Consider the following 27,535-nt stretch of genomic DNA (forward strand, 5'->3'; position numbering starts at 1 on the left):
TAACGTAGTGCCAGAATCTACATTCATCAAAAAAACTTCCTAGAAACAAACTACATGGGTATCACCAAATATGATTTGTGGTGAAAAATAATTCGATTACATTGTTGTAAGCAGACACTCTGCAATGGAGGTACTCAACGTAAAAGTTGCCAAGAGCGCAGTTTTAGTGTCAGACAACTACCTATCATTAAATTCAAGGTTAGACGAATATTTAGAAAAAAGAACCAATACCATCCTAGAATGTTTGACATGCAGAAGTTATCTACAGACAATAACTAAATAATGCAGTTGGGAAAAAAGAATGCCTAAATACTGGGAACAAGTTAAAGAAAATTATTGGGACTACAGAAGGAACTATCCCTCTAAAAAAAATGGAAACATGTTTAGTGGAAAGATGATTCTGGGGAGTTAATTGTAAAGAGACAACGAGCTTGGGATATTTGGGACGCAAATAAAATTGGTAAGAACAGGAAATATTTTATAGAAGCAAGGAAACATTCACCGAAAGGTCTCAAAAAGATCACTGTGCAACATATAAAACATCAACTAATGTCAACTGAATCCCGTTTTAAACAGAATAACACAAGGAACACTTATAAAACATTCAAAAATAGTTTAAAGAAGTACACACCACCAAGTTTAAAGTTTATAGATCCAAAACCACAAAAGATTGCATGTAATAACACGGAGAACTGCAGAATATTTGTGGCCTATTTCAATGAATAACACAAGTGTCATCCACCAAAAGGAGAATTTTATTTTGGTAACGTCATCCACATGCAAAGAGACTTAAAGCCATCAACAATAGAGGAAATCAGAGAAACCATAAAACAAGTTAAGTATAAAGCATTAGGGGAAGACAATATGGTTGCTGATCTCCACAAACATTCCAGTGACAAAATTATTCTGTCTAACAGAAATCGTTAATGAAATCTGGACAACAAACAACTTACCATCCGGATGGACATTGGCATAAATACATCAACTACAAAAAAAGGAAAAATAACTGAACTCGACAATTGTAGAGAAATCTCCCTCTTACCAGTCACATGTAAGATCTCGTCCAGGGCACTTTTAGAGCTGAAGCAATACTCGATCCACAACTGGTATCAAGCAAAATTTGGGAAGGAGAGGTCTTGCGCAGAGCAAATATTAACTCTAAAGAACACAATAGAAATGAGGAAAATCAGAAATTTGAAACATGTGATAACTTTTGTACATTTTAAAAAAGCATATGCCTTAATTAATAGAAATGCACTGACAAAGTTTTAGAGGAATTTGGACTCAACGATAAAGCGAAAGAAGCAGATAAAGTAACTTTAAGAAACACAACTTCAAACGAAAAATTTATGAGTAAACTGTTTCGAGTGGCTTTTTTCGTAAAACGTTCCACCATTTTGTCAACGTTTACGATATCCAATTGGACCTTGTCCACGTCAGTGCGTAATTGCTGCTGGCCTTGTGTTAGTACCTGAATTCTTTCTCTAGATTCTTTCGCGTCTTTGTTTATCTGAGTGATCTGCCTATCAATTATGGCGATCCCTTCTTCCATCTGTATTTTAACCTGTTGGACCTGTGTCTTAATCTCTTGTCTCAAGTTCTGATTATCCTGTTGGATCTGTTTCTTAATAGCCTGATTCTGTTTCGTGATACTAGCGTTCATTTTTTGTAACATCTCCATGATCGTTTCCTGTCCTGTAACACTACCTTCTGCTGAACTATGTATTCTCGATCTATTGTTTTCCACTGGGCCAGTTACGTCGTTTACTGGGCTATGCTGTGGCGTTTCTAAGTTTGATAACTGCAATAACCCGTGCTGTCTGTGTTGAGGACTAGTTGCGTTTGTCATTGTACCATTACGTGGCGCAAACAACTCCGCACTCTGCCCTCTCTGTTGTGTATGTCTTGTGTTTGCAGGTACAGTTGCATCTGTTACGGAACCTTTTCGTGGCGCTCGTAACTCCGCAAAATTCTGTGTCTGTTGTTGGAGCACATTTAGAATGTGTACGATAGGTTAGACGTATTCTAAATGATCCCCCTCTTCCTCACTGTCTACTTCTCTTTGAACTTTAGCTAACTGCCGGTTCATTGATTGTATTGACGCGTATTCTGTCCCTGAATATGCGGCAAACAAACGCGTTTCCTGTGCTCGTTTCGCTTCTAATCTTTGCCATTTCCTACGTAGGCTGTCTATTTCTGGCTCAGAATGTGCCCTACTTGGAATTTCATATTCTGGAAATTCGATGTTCTCATCCCTCCGATTCCCATCTGTCTGACCTGTCTCAGTTTTATCCCAGTCTAACTGAGCCTGCTGATTCTGCAGCTCCCCGACTGTCCTATTCTCTGATTCACCGTCTGTCCTATTTTCAGGTTCACCTTCTGTCCTATTCTCAACAAGCTCGTTTACTTGCCGTCTATCTGGTTGATTGTCCCCCATTTTGTCTACTTGCTGTCTCTCACGTAACCTTTTGGCTTGTGCTCTCGTTAACATGGAAATTCTTTCAACACACCACAACACTGTCTACAAAATTGTACGACCGCTTACCAGTTGGTTGAACCAACAACAATAAAAACGTTGTGACTTCTCGGCTAATGTTCTGTCTGCTCTGCTACAGTCTCCAATCTCTATCTGTGCGCTTGCAAAGGGAGAAAAATGTTATTTCTTAATTCTAATTTATATGATGCTGCGTCACACTGCGTCTCTGCATCACTTCGCGTCTGTGCCTATCACCTGAAAATTCTATGCCCTAACAGCTACACAAAAATAGTAAAAAAATGCAAAATTTTCCAACACAGGAACACACGCCCTTTTCCCTACAATTCTGCGTTCTTCACTACCTGTATCTATTCTGATCCCAATCTTTGCAAATAGCTACTTAGTACATGAAAGAAAGTTCTTCAAAGTGCTACTGCTATGACCTGCCGTACCTAACTATCCTGACACTTTCCTATCCTGGTAGCTTACCTATTTTACCTATCCTGGCAGGGTCGCCATTTTCTGTGAGCGTGGGGTTGATCTGAGATTCTGTTATTCTGCACAACGGATTAATCTGAGATGTATCCTTTACCCTGTGGCTCCTTCAAGATGCAATTTCCACCCCCACACTACTACAGAAACCAGACAGACACTCCTAACGTTCTAAAGAGAAATGCCTGAAAAACTTTCAGCAATAAATATCTTCTGAAGTCGTCCACTGTAAGGAAATGACACAAAAATTCACAAAATTTCTTACGTAACTTGTGGGATACTTGGGTGCTGGAGTAGTGCTACTTAGTGTAAGGAAAACATGAAACTAACGAAAGTTATTATTTATTTTGCAAAAATTCTGAGAAATCACAATGGCACTTTTAGTTATGAATTGAACAAGTTATATCCTGGTTCTTTTCAGAATGTGAAGTTACCTCTCAAGGATAGGATTCACTAATGAAATTTCTATACAAAGTTTAAGATTGTTGTTAACTTGGCAGAATGGCTGAGAGGCGCACCTACTCAATTTGAATAATTATCCTTTAGAATGTTGATAGGTACTGTCGAGGCTGTCACATGTGAAATGCAGTGAAGTGTACTGTTGTAGAGGAAATATGGGGCTCGCAATAGCTGTAGCGCACAATACTGTAAGCTGCGATGACTGCTGTCTGTGCCACTCGCTGCTGGCAAATAAGATAACTCTCGTTCTATCTGGATTGACCTTCGCCAATCAAGCTCTCCCTACGCCTTGATGAAGTCAAGGATTACTATTCGCCCCTAGTCTAACTATTCTCGTGGTACACCGGTCAGATAACCAATCAACCACGATGCCACTCAAAAATTCGCTCACAGGCGTTTAACTGTAACTCTGTCTGTTCACACCGCACAATGAATGTGTCGGCCAATACAGTGAATAACTATTAATTACAAGGACTCAGTATATAGAGTTGCACTTCGATTAGCTCTCGACAGAGGGGCTCTCCCAGTGAAGTACTGAGGAGAGACTTGTTCCTCACTCCAAGAGCGACAATGGAACGGTGCCTCTCCACGCCAGACGTGAAGGGGTATATCTTTCGGTTCTTCCATTACTCCTTCAGCTCAAGGCGCCAGAAATATCGTCTGCCAATCAGCATTGCTCTTCTAAAATGGGAAAATGACGTTTCGTTTAAGGCGGCCAATCCGGAAATCTGTAGTATCAGCGTTTGGCGTTTGCTGTCTCCCTGTGAAAATCTCTGAAACTGCGTGCTATGTGTAAAGACTGCATAGGCTGGCCGCTCCCACACAATGTAGCGAAATTTGCTTTTAAGCTGAACACAGGGTCGTTCCTCCTTTCCCTCGGGCGAACGCTGTCTGCTCCATGGGCGTCCACTGGCCGACGTAGATGGGTTGGGACTGGCCTCCTGGTGTGCGATTGCCTCTCTCGAACTAAAAGCTCCTGTGACCGTCATGTCTGGAATGTGTGTGCGTACGCGAGCCTCGAGTATTTCAACTACGGTGCGCACTTGCGATTTATTAGGTATTTGCATATCGTTTACATGAATTCATACAACATTGACTTTATCTTATCGAGTTTGGGTTCCAATGAAGCGTCTTGATGTGCCGAATACGATTGTGAGGGCGGAATATGTAAGCAACGAAGGTCAGGAGACCACGACGTCTTACACTGTCAAAACCTTTTGAAATAAAATCAGGAGTAAAACAGGTAGATGGTTTAGCACTCCTGCTTTTTAACTGTGCATTACAGAAGGTATTGAGGGAACAGGGAAAATCCATCAACACTAAGGGTGTTCAGCTAGGGAGAAAACCAAATAAAATCACCATAGATAGTCTAGCTTTTGCAGTTGATATGGCATTAATTACTGAGTCACTGGATGGTACCAAAGAACAAACCATAAAACTATGGAAATAAGATGACAGAAATAGCAAACAATTCTGTTGGAGGAACATTCGTAACTGAGCATTATACCAGAAGTTGAAAATACCACTACAGTTGTAAGGTACTTTCATTTAGGACACGACCGATTTCGGGCTCTTATTCACCCATCATCAGGTATTGTAACTTCGTGCTGTGACCCCGAGTTCTGTTGTGGACGAGTACAAGACGCGGTGTATCACCAGCGAGCGCAGAGCTCCGTGAAGTAATCTCTCGTCGATCCACAGTCAGTTTCAGTGTCCCTAATCATTTTGATAGAGGTAGTTTCACTATAGTTATGTTTCTGAACACCTAATCAGTGAATGTCAAAAAGTTCTTTCATCCGTAGGTGTTCAGTTAACCATTCGTACACCATCTACTCGTTTTATAGGAACGAGTAGACAATATGTGAAGTCATGCTTCCGTCAGCTGGTGTGACCACATACATCTCCGTTTCAATACTGCAATATTAAATTCAGTGATCGACGAAGTTGTTCAACATGAGAAGTGAATTACTGTTACAGCTTTGAAACTCTGTGAACTATCTCAAATGACGTACTGACGTGGACCGTTTACATCACGCACTGGGAGATCTCCAGTCTTCCACTCGCAAACCTTGACATGAGCTTCAACGAAAAATATTTCGCTAAATTCCACCCTCGCAGTGAAGCGTGTGTTCATGACCGCTGATCAACAGCTTGAAAGAAAACGATAGTGTTAACCTTAGTTTACAGCTACAGTAGAAGTATAGGCTGGCCTGGATTTGCAGTGCAGCATCTAAAATGCTACGCCCACTTGCGTACGCACGCGGTTACTAGAATAAACGGTAGGGGTTACTCGCAGGCGGACTGAGTTGTGACGTCACCGTGAATCCTCTTGCGGCGCCGCACTCCCTGGAATCTTATAGGCATAGTCCCGTACGTCTTTTAACTTATACGCGGTATGAATGTTATCAAGATTTTCCATGTCTTAGTGTATTTAGTGTTGTTATTATGAAGCTTTACATTAATTAGACTATATTTTTCCACGGTCTGTAAAATGTTAGTGTACATGTGCCTAGGCTGTTCACTTCTTTAACCATCTCCGAGAGCACTGCCTTTTTTTTTCTCCTGGGAGAAGAGGCTCACACATGCTCACAGACCTGTAGTACGGAGAAACCCCTATAATGGCATTTTAAACTCTTTAACCGTATTAACTGGTTTTCTTTTTCTATTCTGGAAAATTATGTTACAAATTTTTTTCATTTTTTCAGATTTTTCTTTGTTCACTCTCAGTTAACTTACTACGAAACAAATCTCCTTACAAAAGGACCGAAATACAACATAGCCCCAATACTACATAAAAATTCCGTAAAGTATTTGATAGCCAATGCTAAAGTTGCAATAGATGTAGCGAATCTCTCGTACAGAAAACAGAATGAAATTACAGTTATTGTAACAAATGTTATAGACAAGGACTTAAGCAAACAAAATGCATACAAACACTAGCCCAAGACGGAAAAGAAAATTTTGAATAACATAAACCATAAACTGCTACTAAATGATGCTGTAACATTAAAAGCTGATAAAGGGGTTAGTGTGGTCATACTTAATAAAAACGACTGTATAGGTAAGGTCATGTCATTCTCTGAATCTAACAATGTCACTGAATTGCCACACAACCCTTCCAACAGGTTTGCAGCTAAAACAAAGGAAGACATTACAAATTGTAGTAACATTCTCCCTGAACATGAAAAAAGAACTTACACAACAATGAGTCCAATTACAGGAAAATTACGAGCCCAACCAAAGACACATAAACAGATGGTTCCGATTCCGGCCGTAATTAACTGCACAAGTAGCCCATCATATCTGATAAGGAAAAAACTAAACACACTAATAACAAAACTTTATACTTTCAACAAAACGTACACAATCAAAAACTCGGGTACTCTGGCAAGAGATATAAAAGACATACAAATAGCACCTACTGGTAAATTTATTTCATTTGATGTCACTAATATATAAACCAATGCGCCAGTACTGGAAAGTATCCAACTAATAATACAATATAGGAAAATATTCATGGCTGGAACGCTTGAAATTATAAATCTTTTGGAAATAGCACTATCATAAAATTATTTCGAATTCAACAACAAAATCTGTACCCAAGCAGATGGATTCGCCATGGGTAAGTGTAGAGCAGGAACATTAGCCGATATTTTGCTAAATTCTCTGGAAGAGAATATCTTTAACTCGGATTAGCCTAGTCTCAACCAAATTAAATTCACTATGGAAACTGAGAAAGACAATACCATTAACTTTCTAGACTTCACAACTGGCAAAAATAATAATCGCCACGCATTTGATATCTATAGAAAGAATACCACTTCTGAGAATATTATAAATGCCAATTCCTGTCATAAAATGTCTCATAAACTAGCATTTTTATATTCAGTGATTAATAGATTAGATAACCTGCCATTATAAAAGCCAGCAATTCAGAAAGAACTTAACACACTTCGTTATATGGCCTACACAAATAATTTTGACGCCACCATAATCACAAAATTATACTACAAATGTAAAACATCAAAGAAGAATACAGTACATAGGGAGATACGCCTAACTCGACAAACATCACCGACACAGAATATAAGATACGTTGCAGAAGTCTACCTTAGTAGATTCTCCGATAGAATTTATGCACTTTTTAAAAAGCCACAAATATTCAACTAGCCTTTCGAACCAATAACAACCTTTCAATAAAACTGCGTTCCGCCACCACTAGAACATCGAACCCACGCATATATAACGTTACATATGGCTGCTGTAATAACTTTTACACTGGCCAAACAGGAAGAAATTTTAACGTGAGATTTAAAGAATAAGTTAAAGAGAACGAATATAATCAGTCGAACTTCTTTCTACACTTGAATATCAAAATCACACTTTTGATACGATCGAAAATGCAGTACAGATTCTGCACAGAATACCAAAAACTTTTGCAATGAACATTCTTGAAGAATTAGAAATCTATATGTACACAATTTAGACACAAGTACTATCTCGAAAGCTTTATTGAAATTTTAGAACACGAAAATGTATAAATCTAAAGTAATAAACGCAACAACCAAAGACAATCGTAAAAAATTTCAGTTAATCAAAGTACAATCTTTCTAAACATACAGCGTCGTAACAGTGGAACTGTCAAACTGCTGTCACGCCGTGATTAACATTTTATGTTCAACACCTTGACATCATTTACCATCTTATTAAAGCAGTGACAGTTAAAAAACAGTCCACTAACGACGTAATAAGGACGTCACATCAATCTAGACGTGAGTACAATACAGCTACTTTAACATAAATGACACTGGCATCCATAATTGTTTTCACCAAAATTGTAATTGCAGGTACTTTAAAATGGTGATAAACCCGAAACAGTCTGTCGTAAATAAAGCTATTTATTATAAGCAGCTATTTTGTTTATCTACTCCACATAATCATCTACAAGGAGAGTTTACGGCGATATTTAACCACATAACATTGCCGTCAACATTTCTTCTTCGTGGCTGCTACACATAGCGATTTTGCGGTATGGTCGCGCAATAGCGCTGGTGTTGCAGACTGTTTCATATCGCTGCCGACATATTCCCAAGGGGTTGCCGGTGTCGGTGTTGTCCTCCAAGGCTGGAGAATATTTCGAATTGTGGAGCAATATCTATCTCTGTCCTTACCCGTAAACGCTTCCCAGTCGATCTCTCTGTTTCCTGCTTCTCTCATCAGCAGCGCTGCAGTTACGTACATGAGCGAAAACAATATCGTTTAGCTATTGTTCGACCGTTTGTGCTACTATTTTTGTAGTTGTTAATTGTTGTGAGTTTGTTGTGTAAACCAATGGAGTAGTAGACAAACGAGAGGACTTTGAATTTCATAAATGAGAGTCATCTACAACCAGAGCTATGGGACGTCGAAACTAATGTATACAAAGATTGAAAATTGAAAAAGGACATTTGCTAAGCTGTTGCCGATGAACTCGGAATCACTTTTGACGAAGTACGCAAAAAATTCCGAAGTCTTTGAATCTACGCCAAATGTGAGGCCAAGTAGTTACTTAGGAACACCACATGGTTTGCATTTGATGCCCTGTGTTTCACCATATCACGAGCCGGGAGTGAGGCAATATGTGATAGTGTAATAGTGGTGTGCACTGCTGAACAAGAATAAAATATAAATAAAAATTTTATTCTTATTTCAAACATACCGTAATGTAATTCTTCAGTCCTTCTCCAAAGCACTGCATACTTATACCAATAGGCTTGTTGATGACAAGTGCGCTTCAAAGATGTACATTTAACTTCTATACAAATCACCAGTAGCTAAAAACTGAAGAATGATTTACAGTCTGGTTGTAAACACTACACATTTTCATACTTCTGGCGATTTCAGCAAATCCCGAACCAATTGTACGAGCTATTTGGAATTGTATGCCGACATTCTGGTATAATTGTGGAAAAGATGTGTATCCAGCATCAGCTGAGGAGTAAAATTTTCCGATGCATTCTGCTTTTTTAGAGAAAGAACGCACACACGAGGCCCGATTCCTCTTGTTCATTCTAATTTTATTCCTTGTTTGCTGGGAAACCAACAGACCCGCATTCATTTTGTAACGCCCCCCTCCTAGTCACTAATTTGATCGTGTTTCGCATGTGTCCAACATCAATGATAAAATTTTGAATAAGGCTACTGTTTCAGAAAACGTCTGACAGAGATTAGAGGGAGGATGTGTACAACCAGATATTCCGAAAAATAACATTCCTCTCCTACTGCTCTCCTGCTATAAAACTTTATTTTGTCTTAGTTGACAATTAATGGAATCGCTCACGTAAAGTACTGCAAGAAAAGCGGAACCACAAGAATCGACTACCCACAACAACGTTCGATAAATTGGTAATGACCCGAAAATTCGTTGTTTGAAATAATACTGAAATAATCGTTTGGTTACAGAAGGCGCACACACACGTAGTTAAAACTACAAGCAAAAAATAAGAATAATTGAATATTGCAATAATTAACTTAGGATAATATAATGTAGATAGATGAAATAATCTGGAATATACATTGAAATGCACGACACTAAATGTAGTGGAATTGAAGCTCACTATTGTTACGCCAAAGTTACATAACCTCAAGCTATTGCAAAGACAAAGGGTTAAACATTTAGTTGCACTAAATTGATGTTTAAATAGCAAAGCAATCTGGCAGACCATTAATTTACTGATTCAGTCCTTATCCTTCACAAATAACGCTCGGATTAGCACACACCGGAAAGGTTTGGACCCTGTCCACATTGCAATGACAGGTTAAAGGGTGTAATAGAGTCCGGAGCTCGTGGTCGTGCGGTAGCGTTCTCGCTTCCCGCGCCCGGGTTCCAGGGTTCGATTCCCGGCGGGGGCAGGGATTTTCTCTGCCTCGTGATGACTGGGTGTTGTGTGATGTCCTTAGGTTAGTTAGGTTTAAGTAGTTCTAAGTTCTAGGGGACTGATGACCTTAGATGTTAAGTCCCATACTGCTCAGAACCATTTTTTTTATGTAATAGGAAAATGATATTGTCTCACTTATTATTTGAAAAATGAACAATATCAAGTCGCTGGGCAATGTCTCAGTTTCTACACGACATGTGTAGCCCGAGGCAGGATTCGAACCTGCGACCGTAAAGGTCGCTCGGTTCCAGACTGCAGCGCCTAGAACCGCACGGCCACTCCGGCCGGCGCAGTGTCTCCCACCCCATACATATTAAGTGGCTACACGTAACCACAGCCACACAGAGCACGCTGCTTCGGCCTCCAAAAACTTCCATCACTCGACTCTCAGTGAATATCGCTTACCTCGCTCACTGACGTCCACTGACGTCATGTCTCACTCAACAGAGACTATGCTCTCTACGTAGCTGTTACTCTTTTACCATTGCCACTTACCTAGTTTTATTACAGTGTTTAACTTTAACAATTCTCCATTAGGTAACACAATATTTGACGTATTTACATTACAAATAAATAGAAACTTATTACAATTTTACATAATATCGGATAACACAATACGTAAAATTGACGAATATATTAGGTGGCACTCTGTCTTAAAAGCGTCACAACTTCCTCCTGCTCGTGTTCATTCATGTTTTGGCAATAGTGTGGTCCCGGGTCAACACTTCTGGGTCAGAAACGTATTGCAGGAAACGGGAAACAGTGGCCAGTAGTGTTGTCGTAATGCGACTTCCATTCGTGTGGCCGCAATGTTGCCGGCCAACACTGTCTGGATGTTTGTAAATGTTCCTTTACAAACATTGGGATGCTGATTCGGCCATACCATGTTACAAAGCATATGCACGTCAGAGTAAAATAAAAAAAAAAGTAAGGTTGCAGGGCAATTCGATGGAAACGTTTTGCAATCCAACTACAAGCCCAGGCTGTTCTTTGAGCGGGCGAAGCTGGTCTCTTGCGTGGCGCCGTGGGTGGCGAAGGGGAGAGAGTTGGTGAAAGTGCAGGGGAGGCGGACGGTGGAGAGAAGCCCGTCCCACCAGAGAAAGCTACACCCCTCGGAAAACAGATGTCAGCAATGATGAGTTTTCTTCCTCGAAGGAGCAGTTTCAGAATGGACGTCACGATCCCTCCCCCCTCCCCCCCCCCCCCCCCCACCTCCAGCCCACTATACCTGACCTCGAGAAGAGCGAGAGTGTGAATGGACAGTGGGAAGAGACTATGCTGCGAAATACCGAATCCTATATTACGAGCTAAAACAATACGAAGTTTCAAAAATAAAATTACTACTGTTATTGGGAGATGTATACAAGGTGGTCAAAAACAGTCTGAAAAGCTTGTAATGGCGTTGCATGCGAGGTTGTGCTGAGGAATGAGAAATAATTCTTAAGAAAAAATTTGATACGTTGCGCCCTTTCCGAGTTATTTAGCACTGGAGTTAGTCAAGTTATCATGGGCGTAAATTCAAGCAGCCTACCAGAGGTGGTTTCGCCAAACGTGTTCTTCGTTTGGTTTCCTCAAACCGAACAAACCTACCTTTTGTTCACCTAGGTTACATTTATCGCTGCCGAAAAAGGTAAGTTTAATGGAAATGAGCATTTCAACAAGTGGTAATTCACAGAGTCACAGACGTCTGTGCATTATCGCGTTTTAGCGTGTGCAAGTGCTTGAGTTTGCACACGCAACGATCTGATGGCCTAACTTCAATGCCAAATAACTCGGAAACGGCGTAACGTATCGAATGTTTTTTGTAACAATTGTCTCTCAGCGCAATATCCACTACACCACCCTTACAAATTTTCCAGACAGTTTTGCCCACGCTGTATTTTCTGAATATTACGTAGTGAATCAGTAGTTGAAAAAAGGGGCTCTGACCTGACTTGTGGTGAGGAATTGGGTAAAACGCGGTTGTCTCAAAGCAAAAATCGAGCAGTTAAGTGCGATGAGGACCCCAGCTCGCTAAAGCATGTGAGTAGGACCTCACTATTATCTGCGATTTGATAGAGAACTTGTCGTAGCTGCTCCAACAGATTGGCTGAGTAAAAATTCCATGAAAGTGTAATAGCACACATGGATGAATCTAAGCTTAGCTGTATAGAGAGCCTACTGCCATGCGAGTAACATACTCGTATAACAGCAATATATTGCTGCCAGGCTGTAACGTATTATATTTTGTGGCAATTTTAGGCAATGATCAATAGCAGTAGTAATGTCACTTTTAAGTTAAGCAAAATGGAGAAAAATAAACATATCTATCACCGAATGCCGGTATGTAGTTCCGTAGAAATACTATCTACATGTTACCTGTTTTCAGTATTGGTAGAAGAGAAATAGGACAGACATACAGTTCTGGTAACCCCTTACGACGATCCGGAACGACGTATGAGTCTATGGTGTGTAGCATCCAATAGGTGTTTGTGAAGAATAACATGATGCTTGTGTTGCTATGGATGAGTGCCAAATAGAACTCGTGACAGCTACGACTTAAGACCTTTGCTTCGACTTCAGCGTCCTCAAGTGGCGGACGAATCACCATGAACAGAGGCGCAAGCTCTCATTTCATGAGACACTGCACAGAGTATTCACACAACAGTCTGGTGATTAGGAACTTTCCTATCCTCGCCGGTCAGATATTTTATCATCTGGATTCGAACGCACCACCCCCGAGCTGAGTGTCGTTTCACACACATGGGTTAGTTACCTTGTATACGGTGGCTGGTTATCACATCAGAAATTATCCTGAACTAAGTAACATGAGCATGGAGAGCTGCATCAAACCAGTCTCAGGACTGAAGACCACAACAACAAGTAACATGAGACAGAAATTCTGATTCTTTTGCGAATAAACTGCGTATTTTCTTAACACAAGAAAAAATCCCACGAATTGTATATTATGCATATAAACGACAAAAAACTGAAAAATGAAGAAGCCAAACAAGCGGACCAGTAAACCACAATGTTGAGCTACGTCTTTAATTCGTTTATCTTGTGTGTGACAGCTATTTTGTTCGTCTTCCTTCTTAAGATGGCACTTGGCGGGCACGCCCTAATGAAGTCGTAGCGGTAATAAAGCAAATCTCATTAGAGAACAATTGTTACCTGCGGCGCTTGTCGCTTCCTCATAATTATCGGGACGGGACAATGGACAATGGAAGACACAGCACTCGCTGCGACAATGGATACAAAATGGGACAGGGGGGAACCTCACGAAAGTCGTTTGGAGACGTCACAAAACTGCCTTAATGTCGCCCATAACGAGCGGGGCAGTGGAAAGTTGTCCGACCCAGTAAATACAGCTTTGTGGGCTGCGTTTTTTATTCCGGACAGTGTCCACCCCATTACACGCAATATGTGTCACGAGAAACACGCTCTCGTCTGATACTTAAGTGACCAACCAGTGCAGGGTACAACTTTTAACAATTAAATATGCTGATGTTAATAGAGGGAAATAATGGAGGCATCCAACTAATACATGATTCTCTTGAGACTCTATACTCCAAAATAAAATTCACAATAACCATAGAAAATAAAAAAAAACAGCAATAAATTACCTGGATTTTGTCATAAAAGCATCCATAATGCATACAAATTAGTGATTTATCGGAAGCCGTCAGCAACAGACAGCTTTATTAACGTGCATTCCTGTGATCCAAAACCCAAAAATAGGCTTTTATTCATGCTACGATTAACTGATTAATAAACCCGCCCAGGGAGCACGATGCCATACAAAAAGAGATACACATCCTAAACCATGTTGCAGAATGAAATGACCTTGATCCTGAAATTGTCATATAACTACACGATAAAAACACTGAGCTTATAGAATTCACCATACATAAGGAAATAACGCTGCCAAGAGAACTGCCAACAAAATAAAAATTTATATACATACACCCTGCCTATGTCTAGGAACAACATCTAACCCAATTAACGCATTACTAACACACACTAACATAAAATTTGCATACCAGATACGACACAATTTTCGAATCCCTAATATTCTAGACAAACCAAATCAACCATATATTGAAATCCAGGTATATATGAAATTCATTGTAGAGCATGTGATAAATTCTATTATCCTTGGGTCAAATTGGATGGAATGACAAAATTCGATACCCAGAACACATTAGAGATAGCGACAGTAATCCATCAACTTTCTTCCAGCTCTTGAAGACAGAATGACACGCAACGAACAATGTAGAACGAACCGTCGATGTTCTACACATTGCACATAAATGACCATTAATGAATATTCTTGAAGAAATCGAAATATAATTCACACACGCAAAATACCCTCAAGAAATTCTAAATGAACAGATCAATTTCAAACACGAATTTTAAATAGAAATTTTTATTGAAATTATTCTTCCAAACAAGAGATGAACAGAAAAACAAAATCTACAAACATATCAGAGACAACGCTAAATCGAAATTAAAAGTAACCACTGGAATGCTTGCATTTACGAAAACAGCATCGAGAAACGGTCACAAATCTCGCTCACTACAACACTACCTGGCAAAACTAATTCCACAAGAAACAATAGGATTAAATTACATATGATAGCATACTACATAAACACGAATCATACAAGCAATATATAATATAGCTGATAAGTACGAAGATATAACTTAGGAAATACCAAATAAGCAAACTGCCTGTAGCCATGTAACATCGCAGCTGTCACGAAACGTCACTATGAAATAAATTTTCATAATTTGAGAACTACATAAACAAAAGCTCTAACAAAAACGTAATACCAAGATCACTTGATGTTCGTAGCAGACCATAATTCCATAATTGGTTAAACTACCTACTCAAAAATTTGAGATATTGTATCAAACTACGAGCACGTACTTTTCACAGATGACATGAAGATGGCAATCACGCCGAAATAGGTCTATAGTAATAAGCAATGTAGTAAAACACAAGAAAGTCTTTGATCTCATAACATAACATAATAATGTCCTTATACGACACATACGATGCAGCGGGCCCAGATGAGTACAAATTAAACAAATACGTTGGCAGGCAACATCCTTCATGAAATGAGTGTTATAACCGGGGCTGGTTCGAGAACTTTTTTCCACCCAACCGGCGTAAGACACACCAACTCCCCACCACCCCCACCTCCATCTCATTTTCCTCCGCACTCTTCCTCCCGTGTCAGTTTCCGCTATAAATAGTGATCCGCACTGTACACAAATCCTGCACTGAGGCGCCCTTCTTCTTCTCAGCTTGGCACCCCAAGTGGCAGTTTGTGTCGCTTGGGCGCTACACTGGTACTGTGGTCACTTCAGACCGAGGTTGTGCAGTGATTAAGACAATGCAGTCAAGAAGACCTGGGTTCATAACTACGTCCAGCCGTCCAGTTTAGGTTGGTTGTTTGGGGGAAGAGACCAAACAGCGAGGTTATCGCTCTCATAGGATTAGGGAAGGACGGGGAAGGAAGTCGGCCGTGCCCTTTCAAAGGAACCATCCCGGCATTTGCATGGAGCGATTTAGGGAAATCACGGAAAACCTAAATCAGGATGCGCGGACGCGGGATTGAACCGTTGTCCTTCCGAATGCGAGTCCAGTTTGCTAACCACTGCACCACCTCGAGATCAAGGACGTAGCTATGGAATTGTCAAAGGAGGCGCGTGGAGGGGGGGGGGAGGGGTGTTAGATTAGCTAAAGAGGACCTCATGACGTTACAATGAAAGAACAAAAAAAATAACGTAATTCATGTATACAAGCATTTACTTTAAGGTCTCGTTTGACGAGAATGGTACATACAATCGACCGAAGCCTTATGGAAGGAACCATCCCGGCATTTGGCTCAGGTAATTTAGGGAAAGCCCGAAAAATCTAAATCATAATGACCGTATGGAGATTCGAACCTCCACCCTTCCGAATACAACGCCAGTCTGTTTAAAACTGTCCTACCTCAATCTGTTTATCCCTAGCGTACAATACTATTTTGCGAAGAAGGTATTTAATAATGTAAAAAGTTAATGCCAGTCCTTTCATTCATTTCTCACTCCCGATCGCTGCACTCACTACACGGATTGTACACACATTATTTCATTACGTAGCGCTACACACACGATCAGCTGACATCAAGACCATTGCGACGGTATTTGTTTCCCGTTTCGTGTACTGGAGCTCCTCATTTGCTACTCTGAGAAGCTGAGTTAGCAATCGTCTATAATCGGTAAGATGTTCATATGAGTAAGATAATAAGCTGTATGTATTATTTTTTGGAGCCAGGTTTTTCAGAAAAAAAGTAGTGTGAAAGTGTTATGTGAAATGATAGATATTTTATTATTATTATTTACTTGCGTTACATTTTTTATTAATTCTCTACTCCGTTTTATCTAGATAATTCTTCACAATATAGAATACGCTATTTAACAGGTTTTATTTAGCTTCATTTTAAATAACTTATTTTTAGTAACCTCTGTAATCTGCTTGGGCAATTGCTTGCACAGTTTTATTCATTGGTGCAAAACGCTGTTGTGAGTTTACGTTTATTCATTAGTATTAGATGTCCCAAATTTCTTCCGCAACCATCGCCGTCTTCCGCTTCCCAGCCCACGAGAACTGAAGATGTGTTATGTCTGTTGTCCACATTCTCCAAAAAATGTCTAGTCAGCCACCTCGTCATCTGGGAGCAGTATCAGTTTCCATATTTTTAAAGACCACCTCCCGAGCTACCCTCTAGAGGGTCAGAAGACATTTATAGCGCATGCTGTAGTTATGGAAGGGTACTGGGGTTCTGAACACTTACTATCATTTTATATCAACGATCTGACCTACACTCCAGTCGTATGCCTCATTTATTACCTATGAAAGCATTACTGTTATCTCTCTTGTTCTCTTACATTGCACAAAGCATCGGAACAGGTTACATTTTTTGTAAACAAAAAAAAATTAGTTTGAACTTAGAAAATCGGAGAGAGAATCTGAAATAGGGCTTTTCATACAATCTGAAATAGGGTTCTTCGTATCTGAAAATAGACAGATGATCCCAGTTTTGAAGAACGGTCGTCGAACACACACTCACAACTGTAGTTCACTGTCGCTTACGTTTGTATGTTGTAGAACTTTGGATCATGCTCTTTGCTCGCATATTATGGCGTTTCTGGAGGCTAAAATCTCCTCTGTAGGAATCAACGTGGATTCAGCAAACAACGATCGTGGGGAATCCAGCTCACTCTCTTCGTCCTCAGGATATAGGAGACAGTAGAACCGGCGCCCAAGTGCATGCTGTGTTCCTAGACTTTCCGTAGGCTTTCGATACAGTTCCTCGTTGTCGCTTGTTGAACAAAATACGCGCATAAGGAATTCGAATCCTCTGATTAGACTGAGTATCTCCCAGCTAACAGAACGCGGCATCTCATTCTTAACGGAGAGAAATCTCAAAAGTAGCTTCGGGCGTACGCCAACGTATTGTAAGACCATTAATGTGCACAGGATCTATCTATAAATTACCTAGTGCATTACGTCGAAAGCTCCATGAGGCTGATGCTTTTGTAGACAGAGAAGTTGGAACGCTATGTATAGGGTGCCTCAAATAAAACCGGTACTCCTCACGCCCGAGATCTGAGTAACAATGGACTAATTGAAAAAGAAGAGGTAATAGGAACGTTAAAAACATGTAATTACCTGTTTACAAGGGACGGTGGAAGTTGTGGTGGCATCGCTGACCTCGTGTGATGACGTTGCCAGTAACAAGCCGTAATTCTGCGGGCGTGATGATGTTAATTTCTCTAGTAATGTTCCGTTTGAGATCGTCTATTGCGCGAGGATTGTCAACGTACACTTTACTTTTTAGTGTGCCCCACAAATAAAAATCACACCACGTTAAGTCCCGGGACCTTAGTGACCAGACGTTTCTACTGACAAGTCTGTCTTCACGTTGGTAATGTGGGCCATATTTTGGTTGGATTTGGAAGCGGTTGCTCCATCTTGTTGAAACACTGCATAGAGCTTCTCTGCATCTGTTCCTCGGGCATGGATGTGTGTGATGTCCTTAGGTTAGTTAGGTTTAAGTAGTTCTAAGTTCTAGGGGACTGATAACCTCAGAAGTTAAGTCCCATAGTACTCAGAGTCAATTGAATCAGTTTTACATCTGTTAATTGTCCACAGAAGGAGTCAAAGATCTCTAGATACCTCGCACTGTACAAGATGTAATTGAAAAAATATTGGGGCAATAATGTGCATGTCGTTCAATGCAATCCAAACACCTATCTTCTCTGACTGGAGAGGTCTTTCACGCATAATATGTGGGTTCTCCTAGGCCAAACTCTACAATTTTGGGAATTTACATAATCTGACAAATGAAATTAGGCCTCGTCTGACATGAAATAAAGAAAGGTGTCCAAGCAACAGCTAACAATTGATCTTAACAGCCAGTTACAATAATGAGCTCTTCTTTTTTTGGTCCTCAAAGCTCAACTCTTGCACCACACTCGCACGTTACGCTTTTAATTTCATATCTTTTAATACGGGACGACACGATGTTCGAGATACACCCCGTTAGCGACTTGTGGTGACTTCTCGTAATGTCCATGCGAATTCTGGCTATAAATTCAGGGGACCTCACTGTCGCTCGACTATTCCTCGCACTTCCTGAACGGGTCCTACAGCCCTCAATTCCTTATACAGATCTTGAATAGTGCTGGTATGGGGTGTTTCCTTCTTCTACCTCTACATCCATACTACGCAAGCCACCTGACGGTATGCCTCTGTGTGGGCTCTAGTCTCTCTGATTTTATCCTCATGGTCTCTTCGAGAGATATACGTAGGAGGGAGCAATATACTGCTTGACTCCTCGGTGAAGGTAAGTTCTCGAAACTTCAACAAAGCCCGTACCGAGCTACTGAGCGTCTCTCTTGCAGAGTCTTCCACGGGAGTTAATCTATCATCTCCGTAAGGCTTTCGCGATTACTAAATGATCCTGTAACGAAGCGCGCTGCTCTTCGTTGGATCTTCTCTATCTCTTCTATCAACCCTATCTGGTACGGATCCCACACCGGTGAGCAGTATTCAAGCAATGGGCGAACAAGTGTACCGTAACCTACTTTCTTTGTTTTCGGACTGCATTTCCTTAAGATTCTTCCAATGAATAATTTTCTTAAAACATTTCTTTAGATTCCTTGACGGAGCCTGTCTGTTCATAACACTTCACAATATCAATTCGCTGTTCTACCGAAAACTGTCCCGTTTCTGTAGCAGCTGAACAATATGAGCTTCTCACAACAGCTTATGCACGAACCCACAGTTGCATTTAACTTTCGGATGAAATGCAGTGTAGCCAAGTTTCGAGACAGTGTTACCACATCACAGGAGAACACGTTCAGAGCGGTTTAAAGTGGAACAACCACATAAAACTAATCATAAGAAACGCAGACGCCAAACTGAGATTCGTTGAAAGAATCTGTAGTAAATGTAGACGGCCCACATAGCTTACAAGAGACTCGTTCACATGATACATGTGTATTGATCATCAGTCTAGGAGCCTTATCGGATAGGATGGATAGAGCAAAAAGAGAATATCCAAAGAAGACACAGGATTTTGTCACAGGTTTCTGTAGTAAGTACTGAAATTTCACACAGATGCTATTCCAACTTCAGGGCACACGCTGCGAAAGAGGGATTGTGGAACACAGTGTGGTTTACTGTTAAAATTTCATTCCTATACGAATTAGTCACTACATTACTTTCTCATATGTACATCAAATCACGAATATAAAATTAAAGTAATATGAGATCACACAGAGGATCACAGGCATCCATTCTTCCCGAGTGACAGTACTGCATCAAGTACTCCCTACCACACACCTCACAAGGCGGCTTGCGGAGTACAGATACAGGAGTAGAGCACTAACGACTGAAATCTTAGAGATATCGTTAAAATGGTCTCCTATGATATGGTGTTAATTTATGCCGAGGGAATTTTCTTATCCTTCGTTATATAAATTAGAGGGTTGGAACTTTAATTGTGGCAACTATTTACTTACAGCTCGTGCAAAATAGATACGTGTTTCAAAGTTTTACTGACCTTCAATGAGTTACAGCTTGCACTGTACGTGCTTGAGCATTGTCCTGCAAAATGATGGTCAGGTCCGGCAGAAAGTGTCAGCACTTATGTCTCTAAGCTGGTCGTAGGTTTTGTTCCAAAAATGAACAGCATAGAGACAGAAGTGATACAATGTTCTGCAGGACCTGACCATCATTTTGCAGGACAATGCTTGCACGTATAGTGCAAGCTGTAACTGATTTGTTTGACTGATGGGACTGCTAAGTGCTATACCACCTACTACACTCCCCTGACTTTAGCCCTCGTGAGTTCGACTTCTAAACTGAAGGAAACACTTCATGGCATTCGCTTCAGAACTGCTACAAATTCGTCGGCCAATAGACCGTGCCTCTCGAACTGTCAACACAACTGGCACTGCTAAGAGTATCCTACGACTTCCACATCGCTGGCAATGGGTTATACACAATACTGGTGGCTACATTGAAGGTCAGTAAAACTTTGAAACACGTATCTATTTTGTACGAGCTGTAAATAAATCGTTACCACTATTAAAGATCCAACCCTCGTATACTAAAAACTTTCGCCTGCTGAAATGCAGGAGACTCCTCATACCGGTAAATGTATATGCGTTTTCTGTTTGTCTGTCTGTCTCAACAGCAAAGTCACAGATCGAAACTGAAGTCACAATAGTCACTCTTTTGCAGGTGTGACAGCAAGCTTCTGACGCTCATACTGATGGAGTGTCCGAGTTATTTGACACTTTTTCAGAAATAAGTGTCGCTAGGTGTTACAACAAACTCGAACACTTCAACATGCAGACGTGAAAGCAGAGAAGTGTTAGTACTGTGAATAAGTAACGTGCTTACAAAGGAGGATGTTACAGGTTAAAATCAATTACAAATACGAAGTGTGCGAGAAAACTAATGAGGCTGACAACACTGCTAGCGATCTGGCAATGCTGTGTTGTTCTACCTGAGTGGACAAATGTGCTTGTCTCATCCAGATGATCATGTCGAGTTTCAGCTCCGTACAGCTATCATGTGATTTTTGAGAGCGCCATCGATGGTGTTTTTGTTGTGTGTTATGGAAATGGAACAGTGGAATTTAGAGCAACATTATGCAATCAAATTTTGTGTTAAACTTGGAGAAACCGCGAATGAGACCTTCTAAAAGTTGAAACAGGCCTATGAGGATATTCCTTATCAAGAGCACAGGTTTTCCGCTGGCACATCATTCTTGGAAGGCCGAGAACACGTTGAAGATGAACTTCGCTCAGGGAAACCTTAAAAAATCAACGAAAACGTCGAACATGTGTGTACACTTATGAAGTCAGACCGATGTTTAGCAATAAGGATAATTGATGACCTGTTAACGCTTTCACTGTACATCAGATTTTGATTGAAGATTTGCACATGCAAATTTTTGTGCCAAAATTGTGTGCAATCACAGGTGATGAATCATGGACTTTTTAGTACGATCCTGAGATAAAGTGACAAAGTGAGGATTGCCACTTTGAGACATTTCCTCGTCTGGAAGAATCTCAAATGAGCAAATCAAAGATCAGAACAATGCTGATTTGCTTTTTCGACAGTAGAGCATCATGGATAAGGAATTTGTTCCTTCAGGACAAACTGTCAACCATGTGTTTGTCATAGGTGTCCTTGAAACGCTCACGGAAAGGATGAATCGAGTGAGACCAGACACTGCAGACAAATGGATGCTGCATCGCAACAACGCCCCATGTCACACGAAATTTCCATCACGGAATTTTTTATCTCAAAGTAGCAAAGGTACTGTGAGCCTGTCTGGCTTAATAGTCCATATGTAAATAAAATAAATGTACAACTTAACGAGGCCATGTGCATTGCTAGTGGGTCAATACGATCTACTCCCACATACTGGCTACCTATCTTGAGCCACATCCCACCTTCTGATATCAGACGGAAGAGCGAGCTATTGCATCAATATCAGAAAACTGCTAATAACACCGACCTTCCAATAATGGACGGCGTATTCCCTGCTAAAATGACTATGTTCAATACATGCCATTTTCTCACCGCAGCCAGTTTGCTTATGGATACTGAATTCAGTATCATCGATGAATGGAAACGCTGCGAGCAACAAAACTGTTCCCCACGATACCTGAATCTTCCTTCCATCCAGAAGACATTCCCTCCCCCCCCCCCCCCCCCCTCGGTTTCGACCAACCTTGGGTAATTTGGACTACCTTGAACATCATCTGAAAAGACCATGGACGATGTGCAGTCACTCTCTACAAATGTGGTATATCTTGTTTACCATCGTGTGACTGTGGTGCACAACGACAGACAATTGCTAATGTTGTATCGACAAGTCCCGCACATGCCTATAAGGGACCTTTCGAAGACTTCCTCACAGCGGTGAGTGATATTATGAAATACATAAAAGACTCTGATATCCATATATAGGTGTTGTCATTTGTGTTATTTTATGATGGAGAGCTGTACTTAAATGTTGACATATAGTTATGTTACAACAGTATATGTATTGTCACAGAATAAATAAATAATGATCTCAAAAGGCATTTCTTTTGACACAAAGCCCCCTATTTATTTTATCTGAGTTCTTGTGACTTTTTTCTTTTCCAGAAATTGAAAAATTTCTTAAAAGGACGTCATTTTGGTACTCTGAACAACAGTCAAAAGAACGTGACCAAAATGTTAAAGGCCCAACCAGTTGAAGCCTTTCACCGCTACTACTAAGACTGGGAGCAATGACTCAGCTGGTGTATAGCTATTGAAGCGAACTACATTCAACGGGACAATATTGTTGTTTGAAAAAAATTCAAACTTTGGTCGATAAAGAATCGGTCTGATTACCTTTCTCACAACCTTCGTATGTTATACACCAACCAACAAAATTTTACTTCTTTTCTGTAACTGGCATGATAACAGCTAATCTTTATGTTTTTGAGTGTGCTGATAACAAAAATGTTAATGAAAATGCAAGATTGGCTATCGTTTTGAAGTTATGACAACTTTACACTATTACCTATATAAACTTTTGCATGCATTTACCTTGGTGTTATCCATCAGAGGAAGGTCAGTGAGGGCTCAACTGCTTTGCCTGGCGTTTGTACTTTTTTGCTTGTGATACCGTGAACAGTGTCCAGCAGTAATCGGGTGACACTAATGCACTCCACTTTCCCTGGTACCTTATTTGCTGGCGGAAGCGTTCTCTGTGCCCGTTGGTTACAGGACGACAGTTGTCAGGAAGTAAATCCAAGGTGGAGTCTAGGAATGAGCCCCAGGCTATTGTAGCAGTGCACAAGGTTTGCCGCAAGATATTTATAGCCTTCTGCCCTCCTTATTACCCCGAAAGTTTGTTGCTGAACAAGGGCATCCCACGTTAACTTTACATCGCCTGATACAATGGTGTTGTAATGCTCATCTTTGTACAGTTTGTGTATCTGAGGGCCCACGAAAATGCCTTCTTTCGTTTTCGCGTCACTAAGACGTGAAAATTTTTCGTGCTAATAGAGAAATACTTCCCCAATTTTGCCCATGGCTTTAACGAACTTTTTCGGTATGCCCATCCTTATATGACGAGTATGGAATATTATGTTCTTGGATTTGACAAGTGTTTTGTGCATGACATTGTGAGACCTTGGTTCAAGTGACAGATTCTTAGGCCAATCTTTCTTTTTATAATGATGTGCTTTGGCACGTCTATACCAGAGGCACAGGAAGCAACAGAATTTGGTGGGTCATGTTGTAGCCAAAGTAATTGCCTTTGACATTCAGATGCCCAGAAAGCTGTCATTTAAACTTGTCATAGTTCAATCGCAATAACAATTGTTTCATGTTATCATATGCTTCTTTCATATCAGGTAGGTACCCAATCGGACCGATGATAACACGTCGCCATTATGCAGTACCAATACTTTGGAGGAATCGATGAACAACCTCCATTGATCATTTTTGTAGTCAATGCCCATAGCTGCCATTAGTCCCTGTACATCATTACAAAATACCAAGTTCTTTTCACTTCCGAAAAATAGAACAAATGGCATTTGGCGGGAACGGACCACAGCCACAATTATCGTCTTATCAACGCAATTCCACTATTGTTGTCCTGACGGCAATAGTTTAGCTTTACCTTCGGCAGTTCCAGATATATGTCATTAAGTTCACGCTGTGCTATTCTGTGAATGTCTACACACTTTCTTGATCTTTCGAAGAGCTAGGTTTTGAAGGTTATGGTGTAGGACTATATTCATTACCGCTCTCGTCACTATCGCAATCAGATGGGACATGAACAGGCAGTCCGTCACCGTGAGGCACTGATCGCATGGCCGGTGGTATGTTGGGATATATCAAGGACGACTTTTTCTTCTTGGAAATACCGTGTGTTAAGGGAGTTCTAATACAAAAGTAACATCTACTCACACGGTTTGGTGGTGCTAGCCAGATCATGTGTGTAGCAAAGGCCACGGAGGATCTTTTACGATTCAACCACGAATTAAGATTCGATACAAAGGATATAAAACACACGTGAGGTGCCGAGGGCCTGTACTGGTTCCCGATTTCACAGCCGAAGAAGTTTCCGTACGCCTTCCTAACATACAGAGTTATTGATCTCTTATGAAATTTCAAAGTAGCCTGACCGCAAATGTAGCAAAAATTGTCAGCACTGTTTACGCATTTGCGAGGCCTATTGAATCACACGCACTACCTACACTTCAGTAACACTGTCTTCCAGCACACGAATAAAACATAGCTTGTAAACGCTCTGAAACGACGCTTAAATGAAACGTGCTCCGCTCATCCCTCCGTCTTCCCCTTCCCCTTGTTGGTACGAGTCCGACCTAAAATAGCGACAAAATACACACAACTGTTGTTGCCAAAAAACATCAACTGAATTTCGAAGCCTATGGAGGAAGGGGTTGACAATGAATGCTAATACAATATAGTTATAATAAAATGCGTCCCCCTTTAATTTGGAAACGGGATATGAAACGAGATAGTATATTCCTTGTCGACAAATGCAACAAATCAGTCATAGAACACTAATTTTACGCAGATTGAAACTGTAGTACCCAATATGATTGAAACAGGTCTAAAATGTAACAGGTAGCAGGTAGCAGAGACAGGTAACAGGTGACGACAGATCGTCTGAAACCTCATTAGATATTCTGCAAGAAAATTACATCGCATCTTTAATATGAATTGTATGGCCAAATGCTTTCTGTTTTACAGTATATGGTCAACCGGCTGGGAGCTACATTCCGAAATTCTCTTGTGTGATCTATGAAATCATTTGAGCTGACTCAATACAAAGATTTTTTGTGAGGGTGAGCAAGCCGAGAGGGCATGGTTATGAGTCGCCCAAAAGAAGCGACATCCGTCAGGTATATTTCACTGTGCTGAACCTAAGAAATCAGTTGGTAGGAACCAGCAAGGGACAGAAAATTTCGGGGTTTAACGTCTCGTCGGTGACGAGGCGATTAGAGACGGAACACGGAGCGTATTCGAGAAGGGCGAGAAAAAAAAATCGACCGTCTCTCTTTCAGAGGTACCATTCCGACATTTGCCTTCACGTCGGTATTCTACAGCGGCAGGACAGTGATTGCGGTTTATTGTTTGGCACACGGCAGCTCGCATTGCTCGCGATCGTGCGACTGACTGGCGACTATGGTTTCGGAAGTGCCGTACCCAAAGCCATGCATGATGTCACGGCCTCTACGTGTTTCCTTTATCATCGTATTACAGGCTCAGCAGCTGGTGTTATGATATGGGGTGCCACCGGGCACATAACACAGCCACCTGTGGCCCACTTACGAGGAGAACATGGCAAGTACCATCACCTGATTTCCCAGGAACTTAGCTCAATGGAAGAGGAGTCGAAATAAGCGGACACTTGTCTCTCCTTACCCGTAGGTACTAGACCGTTTCTGAGAAAAGAACGGTCAAATTTTAGAGATATTTTATGTGCCTTTTACCAGGCGATATCATCAGACGAAATGATGGCACAATGGCTACCGTCGCAGTTCCTTAATTTTTCGCCCTGCGACGGTAACCGCTGTGCCAACACTTTGAGAATATCGCGCGGTAAAAGGCATATAAAGTACCTAAAAAATTTGACCGTGATTTTTTTTCACAAATGGATGAGTATCTATGGGTAAGCCGAGACAAGTGTTCGCTTATTTCGACGCCTCGTCTACTGAGCGAATTTTGTGGGAAATCTGATTATGGCACTGGCCGTGTTCTCCTCTTTAGTCGGTAATGTGAATAACTTGTTACGTTTCTGGCTCCTTAAGGCCAATGGCTCTTGCCCATCTTCGAGGTCTCCGTCACGTTATCTTCCAATAAGGTGACACACGACTAACTGCATGTTGTCCATATTGTCCTGACCTACCTCGTTAGACAGGGTGCTCCACTGTAGCCCTGTTCTGCACGTTCTCCAGATCTCTCATCTGCTGAAAACATCTGGTCATGAATTGCTCAGAGACTCGTTCACCACCCCTTGTGAGCTACCACAGTTTACGAACTTCGGTATAAAGGTGAAGCAGCATAGAATGACGCACACGTTATCATTCATCAAAGGTCAATTCGCGTCGTTACCCAGATGTGTTAAATCCATTGTTGCTGACAGACTTGTAGCACCCTGTATAACTATAAATCGTCAACAAGTTTAATCTTGCATACTTCTTGCTATAATGCATGCATAAATAAGTAAAATTTCGTTATTTACCATCTTTCCTGGTGTTGTAGGTTTAGTGGCCAGCAGTACAGTAACACGTCAAGCTAATAGGAGCCACTTAAGGAAACACCCGCTTATACCTGTGTCACGCAGACACTCCGCAGACCTCACGAGCCGCAATTAACAGAATTCAGCAGAATATCAGTTGTGTCTCGCCGTTGTGAAGCTGTGCGTCGGTATGATGTCTGTTGCAGAAACTGTGCTGATTGGGAAGGGTCGCGTTCGTGACACGCTCGGCTTACCCGCAAGGAACACCTTGTGGACGAGGTCGCAAGTTCAGTCTTTAATAAGGCTCATTTGAAAGTGTTGCGTTAACAATTGTGACAGGAAAAATATTAACTGCTAATGACTCGCCATGTGCATCTGGA

The sequence above is a fragment of the Schistocerca serialis genome, chromosome 5 (genome assembly GCF_023864345.2).
Source record: "Schistocerca serialis cubense isolate TAMUIC-IGC-003099 chromosome 5, iqSchSeri2.2, whole genome shotgun sequence".
NCBI lineage: Eukaryota > Metazoa > Arthropoda > Insecta > Orthoptera > Acrididae > Schistocerca > Schistocerca serialis.